The sequence below is a fragment of the Lemur catta genome, chromosome 1, assembly GCF_020740605.2.
Source record: "Lemur catta isolate mLemCat1 chromosome 1, mLemCat1.pri, whole genome shotgun sequence".
Lineage (NCBI taxonomy): Eukaryota > Metazoa > Chordata > Mammalia > Primates > Lemuridae > Lemur > Lemur catta.
In genome coordinates this window covers 160,786,972-160,797,311 of record NC_059128.1, presented here as the reverse complement: position 1 = coordinate 160,797,311, position 10,340 = coordinate 160,786,972, and the positions used below count along the sequence as shown (strand labels likewise).

Genomic DNA, 10,340 nt, shown 5'->3' with positions numbered 1-10,340 from the left:
CATCCATCTCTGAAGCAATCATGTTGTGTGACCCCTGAAAATTCACTTGCAGCCTCCAAGTCTCTACTTCCTCTGTGGTGATTTCTATTTCGCCATCTGAGACTATGAAATTTACTCTTCAAGGGTGGTTAGGACCCAGAAGCCAGAAGATGGTCTAAATCAGGGATGGCAGATTTCATTGGTTTCAGGTCCTGTTTTAGTTTGAGTTCCTCCCAAAGAGACACCAAGACAAAGATTTGGATGCAAGTAGCTTATTTTAGAGATAATCCCAGGAAGCATATGAAGGAGCAGGGAAGTGAGTCAGCAAAGCGAAGACAGTTAATAAAATGAGTTAATGAGTGTGTTATCACACCAGGCAACTGGGATTCAATCCTGCTGGGAAATCGCAGAGAGACGACATAGAAACACCCCAGAATTGTCTCACTGAGGTGGCAAGGAAACTGGGGTCTCTATCCAACAGCACCCATTCCTCATTGGTTGGTGGTTACTAGAGAGGAAGAGGGTAACTCTCTGTCATCTCGGGCCTAGTCCACAGATGTGCCAAGTGCACCCCAGCAGGATGAGAACAGCCTCAGGCGGGGAGCTCCAGGAAGCCATCAGAACTGTCTGAGACCAACCTCCAGGGCAGGCCAGGGGATTTAGGGTAGGGCTTTGAGAGCATCTGCTATGTATAGGTCCCATACAGGAAGCATGAAGGGGGAAAACAAGCCTGTCAAGGGGACAGCAGGGAGTCGTGGGGGTTGTGCCAAATTAGAGAGCACCTATTTAGTCTAAAGGGATTATTGATTTGGGGGGTATTGGCAGATGTTTCCAGTTTTTCAGTAGCAGTCAGAAATCCAGATTTTTCTGTATACCACATCTCATTTTAAATCTTAGCAACTAATTCAAAATTTTAATCACACAGCACTGGCTAAAGATAAAAAAAAATGTCCAGGCTAGCAGGACTATGATGGTGAGATGATCCATCTCACATCAAAGGAAAGCAAATGACCAAGCTTCCAAGGTGAGTAAATGAGTGAATACAGGTTTGGCTTCTTCAGAACCATTTGTTTTCTCTGTGCTCTATCTAAAAACCTCTGTCCCTTATTTATTTGGGTTAATGGCCCCAATCCTCATCTACCCACTTACTAAAGCCAGTAGGGAGATATTTTTTCTATTCCTCTTCTTATTGCCAATTACTTTTTTGTTTTGTTTTCTGGGTGCCTTGAATTCTTTTCTATCATTCCCATTCCCAATGCCTCTGTTATCTTAATTCAAGATCTAATCACTTTTTTTCCCTATTTTATGGCCTTATCACTTTTATTACTGGGATAGGCTGTGAGCAGATCACCATGCAGCCAGTATTGTTGTCTTCAACCTATGATTCACACAGCAAGTAAATTACTCTATCTAAAACACTGATCTGATCATATGGCTTCCCAATTTAAAACCCATGGGAAGAATCTCCGTTTTCTAATTATTAACAAAAGTATAAATTCTTGGCATGGTTTGTAACGTGCATAATTACACAGGCTCCATTTGCTATTCCTCTGTGATTGCGTAGGACTAAGCTGCTTGCTGTTCTCCGTGATCTTTTGCCCACCAGTCTGCAATCAGTTCCTAGAACCAGGACTTCCTCATCCTCACTCCATCCTAACCCATATACACACACTCTCCACCTCCCAGCAGCCCTGAGCTACCTGGGGTTTTCTTGATTCCAGAGAACAAAGAGACTAGTCTTCTATGTAGAACTTGAAGAAATATGTTGCCTACCTTCCTCAAAGGTTTAAGGAATAGAATGTTCCAATCCAAGCTCAAAGGAATAAAGTTTTCCAGATGCTTATATTAATATATGCCAGCCACTTTTTCCATATGGCACTGTCTCTAATCAGTGTATCTCTACTAATTTAACCCACTCTCTTCATCATGGCAATTTACTTTTCATAATAAACAAATAGGACAGAGACACCCTTGAATATTTCTCTTTAGGGATCTTACAAGGTAGCTATTTCTTGAAGCTTGGGAGATCTTTGTGCTTGCAATGTACAACACCTGACAATTAGCTCACTAACAGTCCCCAGATGCACCCAGGTGCTCAGACATTGAGGCACCAAGTGTATCACTTGAATCTATGCATGTCCTTCCCCATGTCCAGCATCCACACATCAAATTAAGAGGAGCATTACAGTTACATAAATCTGACATAACAAATGTGGACAGAAAGAAAGATCTCTCTATCTGCTATATTCTAATAACAAAGGAGACTGTTAAAACAAACCAAGCAAAGGAAATGCAGAATGCTACCAGATATTAATACTTAGATACCAACCTTAAGTTCTCTTAAGGTTGTAAGAGAGCTGTGATCCATTATAAAGTTCTTAACTAGGCGGTTCCTGAAGGTTTAAAATGCAATCTAAATAAACAGGGGAGGCACCTTTAGAGCATCTAATAGAAATATATATATAATGTGAGAAAGAATGTTAAAAGTGCCAAACCTGAGAATAAAGGGACAAGGGGGATGCAAGTCAAAGTGGGCCTGAAGTCCTTCGCCCCTGAAGTTGGGGACCCTCTGGAGTTCCCCTAGTTACATCTGAGCGTCTCTTTCTGTAGAGCCCCCAGTGCCACGTCATATGTCTGGAATGCCCCTTTCATTCTCCACGTGGGTCATTATTAACAACCATCTCTGGTGCCATCTCTCAGAGGGCCTTTCTGATGTCTCCAGAGTTTGTTTTTTCTCTCATTGGTCTTTTAGAGCCTTGCTAAGAACTTTATAATACTCACCACACTGCTATTGTACTTATATTTGTCTCTCTACTAGATTTTGAGCCCTTCCTGAGGAAGGAAGGATTTGATTTTTATTGATTTATGAATTTCCAGTCTCACGAATAACTGACCTTCAATAAATGTCTGTGGAATAAACAAGAAAATGAGTCAGTAGGTGACAAAGGTAGTGACCGGTGAGGGCTAGATTAACCAGTCACACAACAAGCACGTGTTTAGGGTACCAGCAAAACAGAGGCCCCCCAAAACTAGAAAGATATTTTGAAAGATTTTATTTTATGATGTTATTAAAAAGTACCATGGGGAAAACCTCAACATTATTTGATTTCCTTACTCTTGTTTTACAGTTCAGAATTGCTTTTATATTATTTTGAATTATATAGGGAGGCCCATCATCTTTTCAAAGCCTAGGGACTTAAAGATCTAAATTCATCCCCGAGTCTCTTTTTTTCTTTTATCTTTCAACAGTTTAACCCATCCACAAGGTATCAAGCAACTACTGTGTGCCAGGCCTTATGCTAAGTGCTTGAAATTTAGAGAAAAAAATTTGTTCACCACTTTCATTTACATCTGCTTCAATATTGTACTTCAGGTTATATTTTTCTTCTATCCAATATTTCTAAGAAGACCCTCAAACTGTTTCTTTTGGAGTACCAATCTTTCAAGGGTTGCTTCCAACTCTGAAATTTTGCCTTGTAAAGCAGCCAGCTCCTCACCAAACAGGCATTGCAAGTTTTTTAATGTATATGATGGTGATCACAACCTTTCCCAAGATATGGGAACACAACTGTCATAAGAAAAGCACTTAGAAACTCAGTTTGGCTCTCCGAAATATTAATAGCAACAAACCCAAACTTGTCCAAATTTTTTGCTTCTAATTTTGCTTCCCAAGAAGCATAACCATTTGTTAATACTGCTAAGGAGAAAGAATATGATGCAGAGCTATCAATGGAAAAGGACTTGTTTCTTTAGGTGCCTCCAGCGATGAAAGGAAGATTTGAGATAGTAATCTATGACCACAGTGCTTCTTCAGCAAGCATGTAAAGAATGTTAACACTTTTGTCACCTTCAGTTGATTAATGGATCTACCCCTTTTCGGTTGATACAAGTTCTTAAAAATGTGCAGGTGTTTCTGTATGGGAAAGTGTTGTTTTGGTGCATAAGAAGGGTAGTTCAGAGGAGGTTTTTTTTGATTCCTAACAATGTGCCCAAAGGCACATTCAAGAAAGGGGTGCCCAACCCTATTCCTTCTTCATGACAAAGGGACCTGGAAGTGCGAAGCTGGAATATTGGTCATGGTTACCGACGACTTGATCACAGTCTGGAAATCCGAGTTTCCTGAGTGGCTCCGTTTCAGTTGATTTCTGAGTCTTAAAGATCAGGGAGCACAGAGTACTCATGCCTAAGCCACCCAGGCTTGGAGACAGTGAGGCCTAAACCACATTTTAATGCCTTTTTAAAATTAAACCTTATTACCAAGATTGGATTAATGAAGCATGTGCATACTAATGTGGGAAAGAAAGTAGAAGAACAGAATTTTAATTCATTTTGCTTATGGAAAAAGCTGGTAGTTCCTTTAAGATTGCCATCTTTCAGCTCCTATAGTCATCAGATTTGTTGATTTCAAGATACAGATAAGGAAAATGCAAACCCAATGTCTTCAGAATTTCTTTTTAAAAATGTGTAGGTGGGTAGTGAAGACAACTGTCAGATTATTTTATAATAACCTAAAGGAAGCTGAAACAGGGAAAAATGCTAACAGTGGTCATGGAAAAAAGAGGAAAGAAACATTTTTAAGGGCTTACTATGTGCCAGGCACTGTTCTTCTCATATTATTTTAACAACCCTGTAGTAAAATTAACCTCTAATATTTAACTGATGAAGAATTGATATTGACAGAGGTTAAATGATTCGACCAAAGACTCAGAGTAGCCTGCCAAGTGAGAATTCAGATCCAAATATATCTGACTCTTCTCTCTGCCTTCATCCCTCCACTGAGCCGCAGGGGTGAGTAGCTAGTGTTCACGATATTTAACTGAAACAGGACAAACAGCAAAAAGTAAGCATTCAACTGAGCTTACATCTTGTGTCTTTTTTCATCTTTCCCTTCCCTGTCTCTCTTCTCTTTTCTTGACTTTTTATATTTAAAGTATATCATTCCTGTTATAAATGCCAAAAATACACCAAAACTCTTGACTCTATTCTCTCGTAAAAGATAAAGTGACTTTTCCCAGACGCATTAAGTTGGAGGCTTGGCAATCAGGACAAGTGACATAAGATTTCATAAGCTAGGAAGAATTGCAATGTATTGTTGGTATCCATAGTATATTATATTTTTTCTGGGGTGAGGTGACTGGGTCTACCTACCAACAACTCATTTTTACAGCAATGTTGGCATTCTATCATATTTTCTCCAAAAATTTAAGATTTCTATTCTGACATGCTTGACAGGAAGGGTAATTTTGCGTGCCAGTAATAACAATGAGTTATTCAAGGTCACATAGCTAGTAAGTGGCAAAGCCAAAGACTCATATTAAAGTCTGCCTTATTCCAAAGACACACTTCTAACATATTTTGTCATGCTGATGATGAACCTGGCATTAACCACTTATAACACATACCACACACGCTCTTACACATACGCACATGTGCACAGATTTTTCCCCTCTGAAAAGCACCAAGAAGCAGTATTCTTTTAACTGTTTTTCTTGGGGACGTCTCTAGACCTATGTTGTCTAATACAATAACTATAAGTAGCCACATGTAACTATTTAAATCTAAATTATTAAAATTACGTAACATTTAAAATGCAGTGTCTCAGTCACACTAGCCATATTTCAGGTGCTCAGTAGCCACAAGTGGCAGTGGCTACTGCACTGGACAGCACAGATATAGGACATTTCCATTATTGCAAAAAGTCGTATTTGGACAGGCTGCTCTAATTCTTAAGTCTGATAGTCTATGTAAAGAGAACTGGTAGTAAAAGATCATGTAATCTATTCTTATCGGATGTGACTATTTAAATATAGCACTTTTCTCCATAAGCATGTACCTGCTTTAGGTGAAAAAGCATTTCAAATCATTCACACACATATCCATTCATTTAGCATTTTTCTTGAGTATCTATTATTTGCTTGATACTGTGCGGAATCTAGAGAGTACAAACATAGTACCTTTTCTATTAGTAGTTCATAGGCTAATGGTGCTGAAGACAGACATAGAAAAATGTAAGTTCTGTATAGTTTGGAGAACGTTGCAACAGAAGGAAATACTATGGGAGTGGGACTGGTCAATGCCACTGTCACTGAGACTGGTGTCAGTAGGACTAGCCTTCTGTTCTTTGAACAATCCAACCAGACAGTCCTTCAACAAATAACCTCATAAGAACTGCCTAAATATCCCCAGCCAGTCAGTGATCTAGCTGCTGCTCTCTTTCTTTTCATTGCAGCTGAACATGGCACCAAGCAACTGCGTAAAACACCAGCGAGCTCTATCCCAATAGCAGGTGGGCATTTCTCTTTTTCCTATCCCTGCTTTACAACATAAAATATCTTCTTAAAATCACCCCTGAGACACAGGAAGCCAAATACAAACAGACTTAGATCAGACGGGCCTCCCACTTGTCCCCAATAAATCATTTGAAATTAAGAGCACTTCCATTTGGAGCCAGGCAGCATGGGAATGCTAGAGGGCAAATGCCAGGCTGCATGGAGGATGTAAGAGCTGGCCTACAGGCAAGGTGGAGGCTCCAAACTTCTCTGCATTAAGATGCCACTTTATTATAAAGGAGAGTAAGCAATCTTTATCCAGAGTGTGTGTGTGTTGGTTTGTGGCTTTAAATAAATAATTCCTAGCTTGGTATTTTAGTCTCCCTTGTGTTAGAGTTGCAAAGGGGAAAATAAAATGGCAAAGTTGTACCCTTGGATTGCCCCAAGGAATGATCTTAATATTTGACTTGCAAACTCTGATTAATAGTGCAAGGGTAATGCTTTTTATGGAAGGCAGAGATAGTGATCCACATGTTTGGGAAAGTTGAAGCCAATTACACAAAAAAGGAATCTGAAGGGTTCAACCTTAGGATCAGACTCAAGCGGATATCTGAGGTTTCTAGAATTCTTCCCTTAAGAAAAAGAAGCCAAGAGCAGCAAGGAGAAGGGAATCCCATTGTTTAAGGAGGGTGCTCAGGTGGGAGTATTTCTTCCAACAGATCATGGCGTCTGCTTCACATTCTAGTTGCCACCAGCTCTGAGGTTCATTTGCATATAAAGCATCTGGAATAAACAAAACTAATTTGAATCTTCTTTTATAAAATGTTAGCTGGATTAAAGGATCAGGTAGCTGGTTCCTTTACAAGATTCACTGGAGGGAAGTCAGACAGAGAATGAGATAAAATTATTAGGCCAGTACCACACTGGCAACTGTTCCTCTGTAAACTCAGTCTCTGTAAAGGGTATATTTCCAGCAGCTCCCTTTCCTCCCCTCCGGACTTCATAGTGATCTATAGCACAAAATTCTTTAACTGTAGATACACCTGTGGCACTCTTATCTTCCCTAAATTTCTTAGTTCCTGTGATCTTTGGCCTCACCACAGGGCTGTGGGGAACCCTCATAAGATGTACTACTTTAAACACCTGTGTAGCTCATTGCTACAGTTTCTATTGGGGCCGTATGTTCTTGGTTGCTTCACTCTCATGGTGAAGAAACATCTGGCAAAAACAACAATGGCACCATTACTGGATCTTAAAGAGATTTATTTTTTAAGTTTATCTTTAAAATTCATAACAAAACACACACTTATAGCTGGAAGAAATCTTAAGACCTTACAATTAATTCCAATTCCTTCATTTAATAGAAAAGGAAACTGAAACCCAAAGAGGCAGAGGATTCCACAAGATCATATGACTAGTTAGTCACTGAGTCAAGCTTAGAATTCAAGAAGTCTCATTTCTAGTTCATTGTCTGTCTTTTATGATGCTGTTTTATTCAATTTTTTTTTAAAAGTAGTTATTGAGAAACATCTATGAGAAAGGTGGGCTCTCTCTTGTCCAGGCTCTGGGGAAAAACAAAGATGATGAATGAATACACAATTCTGCTCCCAAGGAGTTCACAGTTGACTAGAATGACAAAATTACTGATACAAATAAAAGTCAGAGAAGTGGCCCAAGAAGAGAGATAAAAATGCTATTGGTGTTCAGAAGAAGGAGAAAATGAATAGAGTTTTGGGGTTATAGTGAATTTTTAAAAATAAGGGTAAGCAATTCATTATGATATTGGGTAGTTCTGTTATTATTCCAACCCATAAGACCAGGCCTTCCACCTTCTGTAGTAAGCCATTGGCTGCAGTGGTGAGGGTGAAAATGTTCCATATTATGAGAAGACCACAGCTTTAAGCTGGTACTTAATGAGGAGTGGGGCAAGTCAGCTCAGTGATGCCTGCCCACCCTTCATGTTGCCTTTCTTTTGGTCTGCTTCTCAGATCTTCATGATCATCTCTCTAGGGCCATTAAAGTGTCTTGAGGGTCTCTTCTATTGTGTTTGCTGACCATTTTTATCATGTGGGTGTTTGTTAATTGATTTTTTTCTGCATCTATTGAGATGATCTGATCAAACGATTTTTCTTTTTTTCAGTTTGTTAATATGGTGAGTTACATTGATTGATTTTCAAATGTTAAACCAACTGTGAAGAGTAAGTTCTTCACAGTTCATTTGCATGCTATTTTGCTTCCTCCCTTTCTCCCTTCTTCCCTTTCTTCCTTTCTTCTTTCCTTCCTTCCTTCCTCCCTCCTTCTTCCTCCTCATCTTATTTTCTTTCAGACTATTTTTCATGCCATTGATTTTCATTTTCCCTTTGCTTAACATGGGCATTTCTCTGGAGATCATTTTATTATTTTCATACACTATGAGTGAATTTTCCTTGGCACACTATTTTATCTGAGGTCTGTTTCTTTCACTCTCCAAGTTGCACTTCAGGGACTGTGTTTTATGTCCTTTCCCCATCTCTGTAACCCTACAATACCAAGAGTGCGTGTATGTGTGTGTTTGTGTGTGTGTGCACGTGAGTGTGGGTGGCAACTATGGTTCAACTGGGCTGTTTCCTTCCTGAATTCTGCTCTCTCTCCTGCAATGTTGTTAGATATCTGGTACTAAGGTATACTTTATTACTCAAAAATGTACCCCCTTTTAGGAAGTATATCACTAAGCTTTTGCTTCATCTCAGCATGGGGGCTTTGAAATAGTGAACCCAGATAACTTTTGATACTAGGATGGTAAGAAGAGTTTCTACTCACAAGAGTTTTCTCTCCATGGTTTCCTGGACTCTCTTTTCACTTTGTTAGTGTACTTTTCTTCAAATTGTGGTGAGTGTGGTTTTGGATAAAAAATATTAGTTAGAATTTTAAATATTTTTTTTTCAGATTCATCTTCTTACATTAATAGCATTTATGAAATTTGTGAGCTTGAGGGTTGGGAAGCAGATTGAGAAATATATTAAACCAGATCATACTATAATCTTTTTTTTCTTTCCTTGGCTGCAACTTTTTGACATTTAAGACCATGAATTTGACCCTCTTTCCTTGTTTGGTGATTTGGTAGGCTTTTGCTTATTTATTTTCAACTAAATTTTAAATGATTCCTTTATGTTTTTGCAGAGGTAAATTCTGTGATTTGGTTTCTCTCTTTTTTACACTTCATAGAAATGGAAATTATTTTTGAATGTAGAAAGCAGAAAGGCATGCATTTTTAATATGAATCTATTGTTGGTGCACAGAAACTGATGCCCCAAATATGGTGCTTTGACATGCTGGACTGAGGCAGCACACTTAATGTCTCTCTGACCTTCCCCACTCCCACTTCTGTTCTCTCAGTCCTCTGTCTCTCCCAAAGCACAGGATGAAGTGGTTCTCTGAAGTTTCCTTATTTACCTAAAGTCCAGACTCACCAAAGAAGAAAACAAGTATTAATACCTCTGATCCTGATCTGATTAATTCCCTGAGTTTTCATCAACTTAATTCCTATCACAGGAGAAAAGACTGAAGTTTGTCAACACACCTGGACAGACTTTGGTGACAAATCTTTGTCTGCTCTGTGGGCCCAACAGACTTTGCCCCAGGCCATTGTATGTTCTCCAAGTCCATTCTTTTCCCTAAAAATCATATACTGTCCCCCAAATGGCCACATTTTCCCCATCTCCCCTCCCCTATGAAGAAGGGTATATAAGCATCTATGCCCACTGGGTTATTGGGTAATTATTCTTTTGTGATTTCCCCATGCTATGCACATTAAAATAAAAATTTGTATGCCTTTTCTTCTATTAATCTGCCTTTTGTCAGTTGATTTTCAGTGAACATTAAAAGGGAAAGGGGAAGTCTTATCTTTACCCTATACTACTCTTAAACAATTCAAAGTAATATGCTAAGTAACATTGCTAAGAAGCACAGAAGATCTTATAATGAAAAGGTAGGTTTTCTACTTCACAGTCCAAGAAGTAAAGTAGCAATTTCTGCATTTATTTTTTGATTTCCTTCATAATGTTCAATAATATAATAGCATTCTACTGTTTTTTCTTTTGATTTTTTAAATAT

At 38.8% G+C, this 10,340-nt stretch overlaps 1 long non-coding RNA gene across 1 annotated transcript; it reads left to right on the top strand.

Moving 5' to 3' along the window:
- The first annotated feature begins 548 nt into the window (after positions 1-548).
- LOC123641266 lies at positions 549-10,050 on the top strand. Its single transcript, XR_006736258.1, has 5 exons — positions 549-643; positions 905-1,003; positions 6,209-6,265; positions 8,389-8,400; positions 9,648-10,050. It is a non-coding gene; the product is annotated as an uncharacterized LOC123641266 (long non-coding RNA).
- The last annotated feature ends 290 nt before the right edge of the window (positions 10,051-10,340 follow it).